The sequence below is a fragment of the Papio anubis genome, chromosome 1 (assembly GCF_008728515.1).
Source record: "Papio anubis isolate 15944 chromosome 1, Panubis1.0, whole genome shotgun sequence".
NCBI classification, from domain to species: Eukaryota; Metazoa; Chordata; class Mammalia; order Primates; family Cercopithecidae; genus Papio; species Papio anubis.
The window spans coordinates 163434732-163451694 of NC_044976.1; the positions used below are offsets into that span (position 1 = coordinate 163434732).

General features: G+C 35.6%; 1 long non-coding RNA gene across 3 annotated transcripts in view; it reads right to left on the reverse strand.

Annotated features, from left to right (window-relative positions):
* Positions 1–6151, reverse strand: part of LOC110741605 — a 96886-nt gene extending 90735 nt beyond the window's left edge. For all 3 annotated transcript variants that reach the window (XR_004179355.1, XR_002518082.2, XR_004179354.1), the window contains exon 1: positions 5502–6151. This is a non-coding gene — a long non-coding RNA (uncharacterized LOC110741605). The remainder of the gene's footprint in view (positions 1–5501) is intronic.
* Positions 6152–16963: the final 10812 nt, after the last annotated feature.

Consider the following 16963-nt stretch of genomic DNA (forward strand, 5'->3'; position numbering starts at 1 on the left):
AATGCTATCATTTTAGAGGGACAAGGGAGGAATCTTTTATTGATCTTTATTACAAAAATAATAAATACACACTGAAAAAAACGATTAAAAAATACAGAAATCTATGGACTAAAGGATGAAAGTTCCCTTCATCATCCTTTCACCCTCAACCCTTAGGCATTTTCAGAGATAATTACTATTAACGAATTAGAGTATATTCTCTAAAGTATTTTTCTATGAATTGAAATAGGTAGGCAAATTTGTTTTAATGTGTGCAGTCCCCTATTGATGGGCATTTCATTTGTTTGTGATTTTTTACTCTTACAAAAAAAGTTGCAATTGATATTCCAGCACACATATCTTTGGGCACACGTAGAAACATTTCTGAAAGACACTTTCTTAAAAATGGAATTGCTGGGTAGAAGGGTATGTGCATTTTAGATGTTCATAGAGACTTACAGAAATTCTACAAAGCAAGAGTAGAAAGCAGAGTACTGAGTTATAGTGAGTACACTGGACATTGACCATAACATGAAGCCTACATCACTTCAGCCTCAGTGCTGAATGAAAAATATCTTAGCACACATACGTAGATGTGTATCATTCATTCAAACATCACTGGTTATATGTCTCCTGGAAACAAATAACAGTTGATAATTACTGCTTTAAGTCATTATTGACCATGTGAGAGTAGGTCTTTGACATAGTGCATCATAGGAAGTAAGAAGTAATGGAGGAGAATGTGGGGCCATTGAGGTGGGCGACCACAGAGGTCTGGGTACTGCAAAGCAGGTCCTGGAGGTGGGCACTGAGAGAGGAGAGAGAGATGTTGACAAGCAAATGTGAAGGTGATGGAGACAACCGCAAACCATTTACAGGATCTAGAGCTAACTGTTCAAAGCTTCCTCTCTGACAGAGACATCCTCACAAGGTAGTGAGTTGGGAGAAGGAGAATTATACTGGAGAGGCTGAAATTCCATTGCCATGGGAGGATAAGGTAAAAGTTTTGAAACAGTTGCCTCACACTTATGAAAATACTTAGTAAAGTTCTTGACCTCAATGTTTCCTTCCTTCCCTCTCCTCCAAGCTTTCTGAAAGAGCTGCTGTAAGAAATACAAGAAATGCACACTCAAAGTCACCATCATTCCTTGTCTCTCTGGCTTGATAACCACTATCAAGCTTTTTGGCTTCATCTCCAGCCACTCTCCCCATGCTAGTATTTTCTATACATCAATTTCAATTTTTATTTCCATTTCTGGACCTTGACACATACTGTTTCCTCTATCAGGAATACTCTTCTGTCAATCTTTTATTCACCTTCTCTGGGCCAACTCCTAGCTTCCCTCAGGTCTAAACTTCAACACTAGTCTTCTAGGATGCTCTTCCGACCCCATTTCTACATTTCCCCCTGGATAGCCAGTTACTCCCATTAAATGTTTTTAGAGCATTCTGCCCCGTCTACCCCAATGGTGATCACATAACTTTGTATAACTGCTTATTTAATGCATGTGTCTAGATGAAAGAACCATGAGAGAGGAAATAAGTCTACCTTGGGCACCAATGTATCTGCAGCATGGTATAGTACCTAGCACACGATAGGTACACTGTAAATACTGTAGAACGAATGATCAAATGTATAGATGGATACACGGACAGCTTAAAAGCAGCCATCAAGAGAGATGAGAAGTTAGCCCAAAGGATTTTAATAATCCAAAACCAGGAAAATCAATTTCTGAGTAATTAGGAGTTTGCTATAGTCTCAAACTATTTTGGTAAATATTTATGTATAAGAACATTCAGAACTCACCATGACAGAAGTGAATCACTGGAAATAGCAAAGCGCTGCTTGTAGAGCCACATAAAATATTTTTAAACTAAGGATACTATAATTCACACATATATTGATCAAAAGGTATAAATACATTTAAATATAAACATATTTAGTAAAATATATTAAAGCTATGGTGAAAGCAGCTTTGTCCTTCAATAGAATTTATAACTAAAACTGAAGAAATAGTTTTGTGACAATAAAGCATTCAAATATTTTTGGATCTTGAATGTATTAAAGCAACAGAATTATTTCAAACAGATTAAATCATAGCTTTCTATTTGCAAGAGAATTAGCCTTAATATTCCTGAAATGACACAGTCTTAATTTGATACTTCTTATCTCAGTTAAGAATTATCTTCATTTTCAACTCTTGAAGCTTACTCAACAAAAAAACATTTTATCTAAGGTGCCCAACAGATTAATTGTAAATAAAATATTGCCTCTCTAATAAATATGTAATTAGCACCACCAACCTTGTTAAACATGTATACTATATTATTTATCTTAAAAGTTGGAATTATTCCAAAACTCTCCATGTAATTACATAATTAGGTGGTTTCTTTAAATGAGGATCATGTACTCAAACAGAAAATGTCTGTTTTGTCATGCCAATATATAACCAAACCGTAGACATTCCAATAAAATTCCGGCCAAAACTCATATTAAATGTACTGAATATGTACTGAAAACACACACGAGATGCCATTTAGCTTTAGGCTAATGGGAATCTGGTAAACATTACATCAACTATCTTTACTAGCAAAAAGACTCACCTAATATTGGATAAATCAAAAGCATTATGCAGTTGGTGATGAAGTAAAAATAAATCTATTCTCAAAAGCATAAAAATATCAGATCGATCTAGAATGCTTATATTTATTTTAGAGTTTGGTCTAGCCTTTGAAAGTATATTCTAATAACACGGAGGCAGTCAGAGCACTCTATTTCAAGCTGAAATTAATTTTCAAGCATCAATGATTAGATTATTCATAATATTTTTATAAAAGTAGAGTTTATCATACCCAGGCAAATATTTCTTTGTAGATGAATTTTCACTTATCTTACCAAAGATGGTCCCATCAAAACAAATTCACCCTTTGAGTTAGTATTATAGATGGATATCAATTTGGTTTATTTGCCAAGGACTAAATATAAAAGCAATTCAGAGTCTTTACCATTATCTTTTTAAAAACCAGGTCAAAACATTATTTTTGTGAGCCACAAGAATGACTGAGTCTTACAAGATTTAAAATCTATTAGGGAATGTACTACTGAGAAATCCATTTGTTTTCATAAAGAATAAAAACAAAGCACTAGGCTAACAATAGGTATCTTTTAATCTAAATGACAGTCCATATGCTGTTGTCTTCTCTGGTTTAAATATGTTCCATGTTCTTTTCACCCTAAACTCATTTGGCTTGAATGGTTGATCAAAGAAAGTTATGCATGAGAGACCATTCTGTTCAGGAATGAGGGTCTGTCATGCCCTGAAACATCCTTGTGATTTATAATATATGAACTCTGTGTGAAAAGAGGTAAATAAACTAAAGCAATTTGAAAATAGAAAACATGCTGTGTATACAATTTATTGGTCACACAGCCATGGATATTATATTCTACTTCCATTTTGATATCTAAAAATATTTGGATGACATGGGAAGAAAACTGCTAAATATACATAACAGTAGACACACACACACACACACACACCCCAAATACAATATAATCACTCTGGAGAAATAATTTTTCTGCTTATGTATCTTTTAAAACTGAATTTGATACTTTCAAGTTCTCATTGGTGTAATTAAGTAAGCTTGTTCTTTGTTGATACTTTTCCTTTTTAACCTTGATTGCTGCAAGCGATTTGCAGTTCAGCAAGAACTTGAAGCCAAAATATTCTCTCTGATAAAGCAGGAAATGATTTAAACCATACCAATAATAAGTAGAGAGAAAGAGAAAAAAAAGAAGAAGACAGCAGTTTAGTTTAGGCTACTCTTCTACATCAGATTAAAATAATAGGCCACTTCTTTCTTTTGAAGGAAAAAAGATGAAGTGCTAAGCAGAGGGCAATAGAAATTACTGGGATAACTTTGCAGGTCCTCCTAAGTTAGGGCTGCATACCTACTTAAAGGTTGTTTCCTGAAAATTTCTAAATGAGAACTCAGATGTCATAGTCATAAGTAAATGTCAAATTTTATTTCAAGCCAAATAGAAATAAATTATTTTTGGACTGCTTGTAATTTGGGATAACTCTGCACACTCTCCCTTTGCATTACTATGGAAGATCGTGTCATTTTGGATAGTAAAATGAAAATTCATTATGAATGCCTATAATAAACTTAAAGCATTGCAAGTTTTGCACATATTAGAAAATCAGGAAATTGTCTCCAAAATTTAAATGTTCAATCATTCTCATGAGTTGATTCACAGTTTTCCAAAGTATATTTATTTTAAAATGAAACAGGCTGAAAAAATAACTTTACAAAGTTGGATAAAGAGAAAATGAAAGTAGAAAAATAAAATGAAACCAGTATCAGGAGTAATGCATGCTGTGAATCACGGAAGGTCTTATATAGTTTTGAGAACCACACTGTGAATTTGACTCTGAGATTCCTAGCATCCAAAGCAAAGCTGCATCAGCTGAAATTTACCCAGCTATTCAGGAGGATATATTTTCCAAATTCCAAAAAAATGTTCCTTCCCTGGATCCTCATAAAGGGACATTATGGGACACAGTAAAATCATAATGTCACAAAAGTCCCATTATGTCAACATTTTCAACAAGAGCCAAATGTTACAATGCCAAAGTGCAAGTTTACATCATCCTAGTAGTAACTTTGTTATTAATTGGATTGACTTAAAAATTAATTGTCAACGATCAAAAATTAATAGATTGCAAATCTTTTAGGCAATGCTCATAATCTCACAAACAAATGTCTTAAAAACAGGAAAGAGACAGCTCAAAGTTACATTCCCTAGGTGAAATCTGAAGTATAGGCATTTTCTGTGCCAATTAAAAGAAAATCTATGTGTTTTGACAATTATCCAAAGAGTAGATACAATTTCTATCATTCTCAGAAGAAAAAAAAAATGAAGGCTCTTGTCCCAGATGTATGGAATAAATGGCCACACAACTTCAACAAGTGGCATCTGGCCCTATTGGATCAATTCTTAAAGATTTGCATTATGTATTCTGATACTGCAACCTAATATACCTACCAAGAAAAGGAAACCAGGTCAGATAATTTATATCTGCAGATGTGCAAAAAAAAAAAAAAAAAAAAAAAAAATTTTTTTTTTTTTTTTTTCTTAAAATAAAAAAAAAAAAAAAAAAAAAAGGCATGATTTTTTTTTAATGGCCTTTCTTACTTCCCAATGTGGGAATTTTTTCTTCCATGTTTCCTAGGCATTCAGGCCTTGCTGATCATAGCATTTATCACACAGTATTACAAATGCCTGTTCACTTCTCTATTTGCACCCCAACCAGGAACTACGTCTGCCTTCTTCACTTTATATCCTCAGTGCTTGCCATAGTGTCTGGCCCACTGTAGGCACTCAGTAAATACCTGTCAAATGAATGAATGAATTCCTCTAGGACTAGAGCAAAATAATGTAATGATGCATAATAGGGGTTAAATGTTTCAAGTTTTCAACAATAGAAATACAGACAAGTTTTAGATACAATGCTTACCAAAAGTCTGGGAGGAGGAAAGCAGAGTTATCACCAGATACTTCCTGTCTTTAATGAGTGTTTTGACTGAAAGTTCGTCACTTCAGTATTGGGCAAAGCTTTCGATTCAGACCTTGGTTTCCAAATCTGGGTCAGTCACTAAGGAGCAAAGAACTTAATCTAAGTTTGCATTTTCCCTTCTGTAAAATGTGAATAATATTAGTAGCTACTTATTGGATTATATTATGAGAAATAAGTGAGATGATGCATACATAATATGTGGCACACAGCACATTCTTAATGAATGTCTATTATTGTTGCCTGGGTTCCATTTCAGCAAGTTTCCACTACTTCTATAGCTTCTCAGTCTGTCCTTTTCTCTCCGGCAGTCTCTGGACCAAGTGTATCATGACAGTAGCCATGAATGCAGAGATGGTCCAAAGAAATAAGTCCATAGTTCTTGGAAGTGGGAGCTTTTATGTTTGAATAAGGAAAAAAAAAACTAAAGAGATAAAAGTGGCTGAGGTTCAGCTCAGAAAGATGGAATAAGAGTAAAAAAAGTTATAGAAATTTTAAAATGATAGCGTCAGAAATTTTCTCTCCACATTAGAGTCTTCCACAGAATAATTTTGTCTCTTGTTCTTTCCCTCCTTTAAGAATACACAGAAAATGAAACTCTGCCTATTTTTCTTAAAAACTGTACACCCACACATAAGTGGTATTTATGTACAAAATTCATTCCACAGATGTATTCACTATCTTTATTTTTTTTAAAGAGTAACTTTTAACTTCCTTAAAAGTTAGAACACAGCATTTTCAGTATTAATAAATTTCTTGCTTGAATAATTTTGCCCATTCAATATTATCAGAAATGTACTTCAGAAAGCAAGACACACCTGAATTATTTGATCCCTGTTCTGCTTATTATCAGTGATAAAATCTGTCTCATACTGCTGCAACAAAGTGTTTCTGAATGAAGCCAAATGTTCCAGAATATATGCTGGATCAAGAGCTTGTGATTAAGTTTACAATGTGGAATCAATATCCTCAGTATATTGAGGAAGGGTACCATGTTAAGTGGTTCTGGGGTACTTGAGGGCAGAAACAATGACTGTTTTCACAGGATCCAGCATGATGCCTACCATGTAGTTGGTCCTCAATATATAACTGATATTTTACTAAACTGCAAATCAGAACAATGAAATTAAAAAATTGGAAATAAATTCAGGAATTACTTAGTCCAAGACCCTCATTTTGTAGAGGGAGAATCTAAAATTCTTGTATGAAGTGACTTGCTAAACTTATGTACCTCATTAGTTTGCAGAATTAGGTGTGGTAGACAGCTCTCTAAGGTCCTTGCCTTCTGGTATTCATGTCCCTGTGTAGTCTCCTCCCAGATATGGCCTGAACCTAGTAATTTGTTTCCAACAATAAAATACTGTAAAAGTGAGGAGATGTCACTAGTGAGATTAGGCTGCAAAAATATTGTCTTCTATCTTACTCATTCTCTCTTGCTCATCTCTCTTGTTCTGTCACCTGACTCTGATGGAAGACAGCTGCCATGGTGTGAGTTCCCTATGGAGAGACCTATATAGAAAACAACTGATAGAGGCCTCTGCACAACAGCCAGTGAGAAACTGAGGCTTTCAATTCAACAGCTTGCAAGAAACTGAGACTCGCTAACAATCACATGAGTGAGTTTGGAAGCAGATCCTCCTTCAGTCAGTCCTTCAGATGAGACCATCACCCTCACCAACACTCAGACTACAATTTCCTGAAAGACCATGAGAACAAGAACTCTGTTAAGCTATGCATGAATTCCTGACTGACAGAAACTGTGAGATCATAAATATTTTAAGTCACTTCACTTTACAGTAATTTGTTAAGCATCTGTAGATGACTGAAGCATCAGGATTAGGACCCAAGTGTTTTTTCTGCCTTTCCACAGACAACTTTGCTGATGGTGTTTTAAAAGCTAGTCTTTGAGAACTATTTTCCTCATTACTTCATTTTTCTGCATATTTTCTATTTATTTTAAAACCTCCTTTTTGTGACATCAATTTGTGTTTTACTACTAAGAGAGGTTTTTATTTCCTTTACTTCTGTTGGCAAAATTCAGGATAGGTTCTGTGCTCTCAATTATAGACACTGTAAGCAAGGCATGGTATGCCAAAATGTGTATCCAGGGACTATTTTATTAGATACATATCGGATATATCTATTTTTAGAGCTCCATAAAGACTCAAATAAGCTGAAAAACAAGAAATAGAAAAGACCTAACAGTTCGCCCATGGGGTATATACCTCCTTCTTCATTTTCTCTAAAAGCCGTATTAATCCCTTATGTTTTATCCAGACCATGCATTTAGTCTGGTGGTTTGAGTCTTTCAGTTAGGGACTATGGGTTTCCTTTCATTGATTTGGTATCTAACCTCATGCAAGTCAGTTAGCCTTGTTATAACTCTTTTCTTCTTCCTGTAAGTAAAAATAATATGTCTTGAGCAAGAATTTAGAAATTCTTAGAGAAAAAATATTATTAAATAATATTATTTGTCATTTTCATATAGAAAATTAGACAAATTTTATCAAACAGCCACCCTTGTTGATTGTATTACTTCATATTTGCATAGAAAATGTATGCATTCATGAAGTTTTACTATTATAGTCACATTCTATTACAAGATCAATAATCACTACTAAATTTTTTGAAAAGATAAGCTTTTCTTGTCTCTGTAGTCTATATACAGTATACCAGTTTATGATATAAAATACATAAAAGTGTATTTCATCACTGATGATAATGTACCAATAAATTACATCAAATAAGAAGTCAGGACATGAGATCATGATAGATTTTGACCAAGGTTATCCCAGGAAATATTTTAGCATATTATTTAATATTAATAAATAATGGTAGGTTTAAGAAAGTTTTTGTTCAAATGAATTCCAATGTGTCCTCCTTCCTGCATTCATTATATATATTTTTTTTAAAAAGTAAAGATGTAGGGAATAAATGAGGTTATGTTTCTGTGAAAGGATGTAAGAAAATATTTTAATTACATTTTAAATACTTGAAACTAGTAATTCTTTAAAAAACCAATTGGGTGACGTAATCAATATTACAATATATCTGATTACTTGGAATGTAATCACAACGCAATTTTATTTTGTCTCCCCCTTGCCCCTTTAAAATGTATTTAGTGGAAACAGTTTCTCCTCTGCTCTGATTCTCATGACTTTTCTGGCTCATCTTGGGTAACAGAACATCTGACAGTCACCATAAGTCAACAACCAAGGAAAAGTGTCCATGCTCTAGTAATAAGCAAAACTTTATACTTGATTTAAATAAATTTTTTTCTCTTTTCATCTGGGGCCTGCTGTGGGCTTGACATTTCCATGAGGAAAAAGATGCGGTTTCCCTCTTTCTTCTCACTTCATCCCAAATGGCAGCTGTTTTTGTCCTAGCCAGGGGTGGAGGAAGGGAAAGGAGGAAAAGTAAAGACAGTTCTAACCTGACTGGGACTGTTAGAGCTTGCCTTTTCGTACTCTGGGCTGCAGCTGTCACAGTTGACTTTCTCTCCCAGGTGCTCCCAAGTTCTTTTAGTTTCCCTGGAGCCCAAGCCCCTGGGGCAGGCAGAGCACAGTAACTCTTTCAAGTGCCTGCTCCTGACATTCACTCTGTTTCATCCCCTACTGAGACACCCTCATCCCTTACTTCTGAAGACTAGCACCTAGGAATCTTCCCTACTGGGCAGGATCTCCTTCAAAATGGACTGACAATCTAGCTGAGTTTCACATCTAGTCCCTGATATTCTCTCACATTTAACTTGCTATTAGAAGGTTGTGTTGGACACTCTCAGAGGTAGCCCTCACTCTGTGGTCACAGGTCCTAACATGAGTTAGGCTCCACTGTCCCCTATGACTACAGGGAATACATCCCATACTCTCCAAGTGTCCCATTGAAGTTCCCTCCCTAAGTGTGGTAGGCAGGCAGAAGGAAAGGTCTTCTACCCCTCCCTTTGTCAGAAGGCCTCATAGCACATTTCCCTCTGCAAAAGTTTTTTATATGAAATCTTTCTTAATCAACTAAAACCTTTTTATTCCCCTGGGATGGATGCAGACCAAGAAATGTGAAGCCACTTTTAACGTAGTTCTTTAGAAGACATTGCACACTCACTTTGGAAAATCATATCAATTGTAACTTGCTTCTTCATCAAAATGTCCCATTTAATATACCAGATAGTATGAGCTGAACTATGATGGAAAAGTTGAGTGGCTAACAAATAGATCCATGATCTATAAAACTCAGATGTTTTGACATGCCCTCAGACATTGAAAGCTGCTCTACTGACAAAGTGCACGTTGAAAAAGACATAAGATTAGTGCACACTTCTCTGAGCCCATTAAAAGATAAACATAAAAATGCCCCCTTCTGACACTTTAGATACCAAAGTGCAGCCTAGGTCAAAGTCTTATGGCTAAGTTATAAATCTCAGAAAAGCATTATCTTTGAAGCATCAACACAACCTTAAAAGAGAGCTACTGAGTAGAGCAGTGGGGAAAAAAAGAACACATCTCAAGGCATGTAAGGCCAAACTCTGAAATGTGTCTGACAGTAGGATTTTTAATTATAATGAATATTTCACATGCATTTGGTGTTGGCAGACTCATTGCAGAGGAATATGTCATTTAGAACATCATTTTAAGTCTAGCTTAAGTATTCACAAATGGGTTCTTCGATGTTCCATTTATCTGGAATATATGCTGCTGTGTGATAACCTCAAAACTCAGTGGTTTAGCAGAACAAACATTTATTCTGCAATCTAGGCTGGGCTCAGCTGGGTGGTTCTTCTAGTCTCACTTGACATCACTCATGTGGCTGCAGTCATCTGGGGTTACTGACTGTGCCCAGAAATCCAAAATGGTTTCATTCACGTGTCTATTACTTTACCCAGATGGCTCAGACTGCTGAGAATATGCTGACAACCTCTCTCTATGCACACGAGCTCTCAAGCAGGGTAGCCAGAATTGCTTACATAGTAGCCTAGGATTCCAAGAGAATGCATCTGGAAGCTGTCAGGCTTCTGAAGGCCTAGACACAGACCTGGCACATCTTCTTTCACTACATCCTATTAGTTAATGCAAGTTACAGATTCAGCTCATATTCAAGGAGGAGGGAAATAGAACCTACCTCTAGATGAGAAGAGCTAGAAAGAATCTGTGGCCCTCTTTAATTCACCACCTGGGGTTTGAAAGAAAATGGTATACTTTATTATCTCTGGAAAACAGTAACCATTAGTGTTGATGAATATTCTCTCTGAAATGCTAACCAACTGATGATTTCAAAAATGGATTTAGCAATATTTCTAAACAAAAGGGAGAGAAACTTCATACAAAGATATGGTGACATGTGTAAGGCCAAAGAAAAAAGGTGAAAGGCACACATAGGGTATATGCCAGAGAAGATAAAACTATGCATTTCCAGCTATCTCTAACTTTGCTTGTCTTATATATTCATCATCATCAAATATTTTAATCTCTCACTCTAGTGACAATATGCCACTGGGTCCTTAATCATTCATTAATTTACCCTTCCATCCATATATTCATTTATTCAACACATATTTTAAGTAGCTTTTATATGACAGATATTTTGCTAGACCTCAGTGATTTAAAAATGAACAATACACAGTCATTTCTTTCAAAACACTCAAAAATCTGTAATTACAACAAAGGAGTGATGTACTAAAGAGAGCTGTTAGCTCAGCCTCTGCAGGGGCATGGTGTTAGATTCCTAGAAAGAACATGAGTCAATCCTGAGAAATGAGTAGGAGCTTACTGGGTACACAAAACTTATACAAACTAATGGAGGCAATAAACAATTTTAGTACTCAGAAAAATGAGAGTAGTTCAGTAGGTACAGGGAGAGTATGTGGAGGAAATAAATTGTTAAAAAAGCTAGAGATATAAGCAGGACTTCATATGTCATTCTAAGGATACTGTATTTTAACCAGTGTAGATAAGGAGACACTAAAGTAAAAGAACTTCTAAGTAACTCTTATTTAAATCATAGTTTCTTTCTTTCTTCCATGTACTATTAGTTCTAGGGTCTCCTTATAATGAATAGCACTACAAACAGTTAGTATATTACATTTAATTATTTAATATCATTTAATTATTGTTATTTAAAATCTTTTCCTAAATTTGGTTTTTACATGATGGGGATGCTATAAATATTTATGTGCAATGGCCTAGTGTGTGTGCTTTTCTGGAGGCACCGTTAGGATTATTAATATTCCACAAAGAACCTGAATTGGTGCAATGGAGGTTAATTTAAAAAGTGGAAGAAGCAGACAAAATCGAGAGAAAAAGGAAATGTAACATGTCTCAATGTCAAAAACATAAAAATCAAATTATTTGCTCTGCTCAATGAAATAAACAGTTATTTGGCACCCCAGCAGAATAAACATCGTATGTGCAATAGAGACAGTCGAGTGGCAATCAGGAGGGCAATGCATAAAGACCACACTTCTATTTACATTCATTAATGTAGCCAAATATCCATCATCTACCAACTATCATTCATAGGCACTAGATATACAATAATAAATGAAATAGATCTCTTTCTGCTCTCTAGTAGTTACCATTCTTCTCCCAATTCGTGTTTGATAGAAACCTCATGATTCATTGCCAATACTTGATTTTCTCACTAATAAAGTCAGAGAGGTGGAATGCAACTTTCCCTGGAAAACTTAAGAATTCATTAAAAGCTCATTGTTACCTGTCTTGGTTCCATTATGATTTGGATTTTCACATTGTAACTGGATGGGGTTTCTTAAGAATGGAAGGCAGGCCTGGCGCAGTGGCTCAAGCCTGTAATCCCAGCACTTTGGGAGGCCAAGACGGGAGGATCACGAGGTCAGGATATCGAGACCATCCTGGCTAACATGGTGAAACCCCATCTCTACTAAAAAAAAAAATACAAAAAAACCAGCTGGGCAAGGTGGCGGACGCCTGTAGTCCCAGCTACTCGGGAGGCTGAGGCAGGAGAATGGTGTGAACCCGGGAGGTGGAGCTTGCAGTGAGCTGAGATCCGGCCACTGCACTCCAGCCCGGGCGACAGAGCGAGACTCCGTCTTAAAAAAAAAAAAAAAAAAAAAAAAGTAAGGCAATAACTTGATTGAAATTCAGTGGAGCCAAGAAAACTCTATTGTTGAAGACAAATGTGGAATAAGCTGGGGACTAGGGCTTCTTTTCTATGCTCTACAGAAGAAATTTCTGAGTGTTATTATGGACTTACATCTAAAGTGTACATGACAGGATGAACAGGATCTTTAGGGATGTACCATTCTCTCTAGCACACATTCTTCAATGGAAATTGAACACTACAACAATTCTCAATCTAAGAAATCCACCTCTTTCCACTGCAGATAGGATTTGGAGCTTAATTTCAATTTATTCTATTTTAAACTCCCTGATTTAGGCTCAGCTCATTGCCAGAAACTGCCCAGTGATAAAAGGTTGATTTTAGGGTAATAGTTAGAGATAATCTTCCATTCCTAACTATTCAAACTGCAGACCTTCAAAGTTGGAAGGTCCATTTTGATGCTTTTTAGATACAGACCTTGGAGATATACTATTTTGTTTATTAAGAGCTTGAAACTGATAGCATTGATAAATGGAATACATTGAAGGACAAAGATGACCCTGAAAAAACCACACCCCTGGCCCTTCATGTACACATGAAGATTTGAGGCTCACAGGTTTCCCTCAAAATGCTTCAGAATTCTCACCTCTAGGCTTCTCTTTTGCTCTAGGTTACGCCATTCTGTCTGGACAGTGGTGTATTTGGCCACTTCCCCACCAAGCATTAAATATTAATCAACTATTCATTTTGGAGAGCTGGGGAATACAATGAGAATTTAATTATGAGAAATTAAATTTGCTAAGATCAATTAAAATAAGCCTTTCAAAAGACATTTTATTAGAGTTTCATTTCTAGTCCTGAACTCTTTAATCTGGCTCATTTAGTATAAGACTCCATGCTGGAAGCCAAACTTGTAATTTGGAAGTAAGATGGGCTTTTCAATTTAAGTCTCCCTCCTTCCTCCTTTTTTTATTACAGCCAAATGCAACATGCTGTTTTAAGATTCTGTGGATTATAAACATTTATATCCAATCCTCTTTTAAAATTATTATTTTCCAGACTTTAAGAGGCTAGACCTATTAAAAAGTTTAAAATTTCCTAAGTCTCAGTTTAGGAGGAAGAGCAAAAATGGTTTCTACTATTCAACCTTTTGCATGTACAAATTCAAGGTTCTGTTTTTACAGAAGAACCTTTTTCCAAATTTATTTCCAGCTACTTTTGTTTTCCTTGAGGGACCTTTGAAACACTATATTGCTACTTTTCATGTTTTTTATTTGCCCTCTGAAACAATAAAAGCTCAAAGGTTCATAAATATGCATTCTGTAAATGTATTATGCTGACAAAGTGTTGCTCAGATAGCTGTTTTTGCCTTTGGGGAATGAATAAGTTTACAGCATGCTTAAACAACATTGTAAGGTGGAAAGAGAGAAAAGAAAAAAGGAGGAGAACAGAGGAAACAAGACAGGGGAAAAGATAGAAAATTGAAGGTAAGCAAAAAGGACCAGAAAGAAATGGGGAACATTTAAGAACTACATCTACAAATGAGGGAAAGAAAGAACTCATAGTGGATGAAGAACGCAAAAGGAAACAGAAACAAAAATCAGCCATATTTTATCAATGTGTATTAGGTCAAGAAAGATAAAGAGATCCGTTTTTCTATCAAAGATTCAAAGTTATTTTTCCCCTTAAAGTGGTTTGAACTGAGCAGTATGCAATACTTATATTCTATGTCATGCCTGTTCAAATATTTTATAAAAAAAATTTGAACACAAGGTTTTCGTCCTTATTAATTCTAATTCCCTCTGGACTTAATCTAGTTCTGCTTCGCTCAACTCAAATTAGATAAACCATAGGTCTGATGATTATCAATATGCAAGGAATGGAAAGAATAGCACATTTCAATGACAGCGAAAACCCATAAACACATAAATCTCTAGTGAACTGTGTTAATGAGCATAAATGCAGATATTAGTGAACTAAAGTTCTGATGTGGAATAAGTTTGTCAGGTGTAGAAATGATTATTGGTTAACCTTATGTTAACAGTTTCCTTCCTCCTGAGAAATTAACTGTGGAATCCAGAAAAATTATATACTTTTATATGGAAATTAATGTTCTGTACCAAAATTAATAAAAATTGAAAATAGAAGTAAACAAAATACATTTGTAACTTGAAGGAAAAAATTCTAAGAAATCAGAAAATGAAACTGACAAAATATTTGAGATAATAAGATTCATTGGGTGGGTGGTCTTTGGTCCATCAGTAATTATTACTGATTATGCCACAGATAATTTTGTTACTAATCAGTGAAAACACTGAAAAGTAATGAACTATTCTTGACTTGGATTTTTTAAACAAATGATCAGTTTATGTAAAAGTTGTTTACCCTCAGAGTTAACAGTCTATGATTTATCTACTTCACACCTTACTCCTTCATGGAATTCTCAACCACTATTAGCTGGTGGAAGTTCCCTCCTAATCTGTTGCCTTAATCGTGTTGCTTCTTTCCAGATTTCCTCAGTGTCCCATAATTTTGTAGTCAAAATACCTTTTCTATACTTGACAAAAGTTATTATTTCATTTGTGTTTCTGTTTCATTTATTCAATGGACATTGAGCATTTCACATTTTCCTAGGCCGTTCTCTGAGAAGTTTCTAATTGTAGAGAGATGATATACTAAATACAACACTGTGTGTTTAGTCCTCTGAGAGAGATACATTTAAAACAGAACATGAAGACCGGGTGCAGTGGCTCATATCTGTAATCCCAGCACTTTGGGAGGTCAAGGCAGGCGGATCACAAGGTCAGGATATCAAGACCATCCTGGCTAACATGGTGAAACCCCGTCTACACTAAAAATACAAAAAAATTAGCCAGGTGTGGTTGTGGGCGCCTGTAGTCCCAGCTACTCGGGAGGCTGAGGCAGGAGAACGGCATGAACCCGGGAGGCAGAGCTGGCAGTGAGCCGAGATCATGCCAGTGCACTCTAGCCTGGGTGGCAGAGCAAGACTCTATCTCAAACAAACAAACAAACAAAAATACAACATGAAGCGCTTAATTCTGCCTCAGAGGAACACAGAGAAGATAATAGTTGAATTGGGCCTCGAAGGCTCATCAAGCAAAGAAATGCAGTAGACACATGAACAAAAGGCACAAAGGCATAAAAATATGTTCAGGGAGCTGTATGAGGCCTACAGCAGAGAGATAACATTTAAAGGAATCAGTAGAAGGCAAGACAGGCTGGGATGGTAGAGACGAAGCCAATGGTGAAAGGACCTCTAAGCCACACTCAAGATGAATTGTGTTGATGAAAAGAGACAGACTCTGTAAAATATTTGAAGTGATTTATTGGGTCAAATATGAATCGTTAATGACCCATGACACAGCCCTCAGGAGATCCTGAGAATATGTGCCCAAAGTGGTTGGGGCACAGTCTAGTTTTACACATTTTAGGGAGATGTGAGACATCAATTAAATATTAGGCTGGTGTAAAATAATCGCTGTTTTTGCCATTGAAAGTAATGTCAAAAACTGCAATTACTTTTTCACCAACCTAATACATGTAAAGTATACAATGGTTTGGTCCAGTCATAAGTAGATGATTTACAAAAATTTTCTGATTGGCAATTATTTGACAGAGTTATTATCAATAGAAAGGAATGTCTGGGTTATAATAAGGGGTTGTGGAAACCAAAGTTTATATCATGCAGATGGAGCCTCCAGGTAGTAGACTTCAGAGAGAATAGATTGAATATGTTTCTTATCAGATCTGGGGTCTGTGGTGATGTTAAGAGCTGGTCCACTTTTCCTGAATTCCCTTCTTGTCAGGGTCTGAATCACTTTTTCAGGTTAACTTTGGAATGCCCTAGCCAGAGAGGAGGAGTCCATTCAGATGGTTCGGAAAGGGGCCTTAGAATTCTACTTTTGGCTTACAGCTATGATTTATAAGCCAATGGCTTTCAAAATTTTTATCACAATGCACAAAAAAAGAAATACTTTCTACATGCAGCCCAATACAAAGATACATATATTAAAATAAAAGTTTCACATAACAAAACTTGCCTTTTCAATTTGTAAAATGCTGGTATGTGTAAAACATTTACCCTTTCAATTTGTGAAACACTGATATTTATGAAACATTTACTCTTTCAGTATGTGCAACACTGATATTTTCTATTCCCATTTGTTCTATTCTGTGTCTGTTATGATCCGCCAAATGGATTGTGACATCAATTTGAAAGAAAATTTGCTCTAGGCAATGGGTTTTAGCAAGTGAATGTTACACCTAATCTGATATTTGGAATGAGAATGAGTGAAAGAGTAGAAGACAGTTTAGAA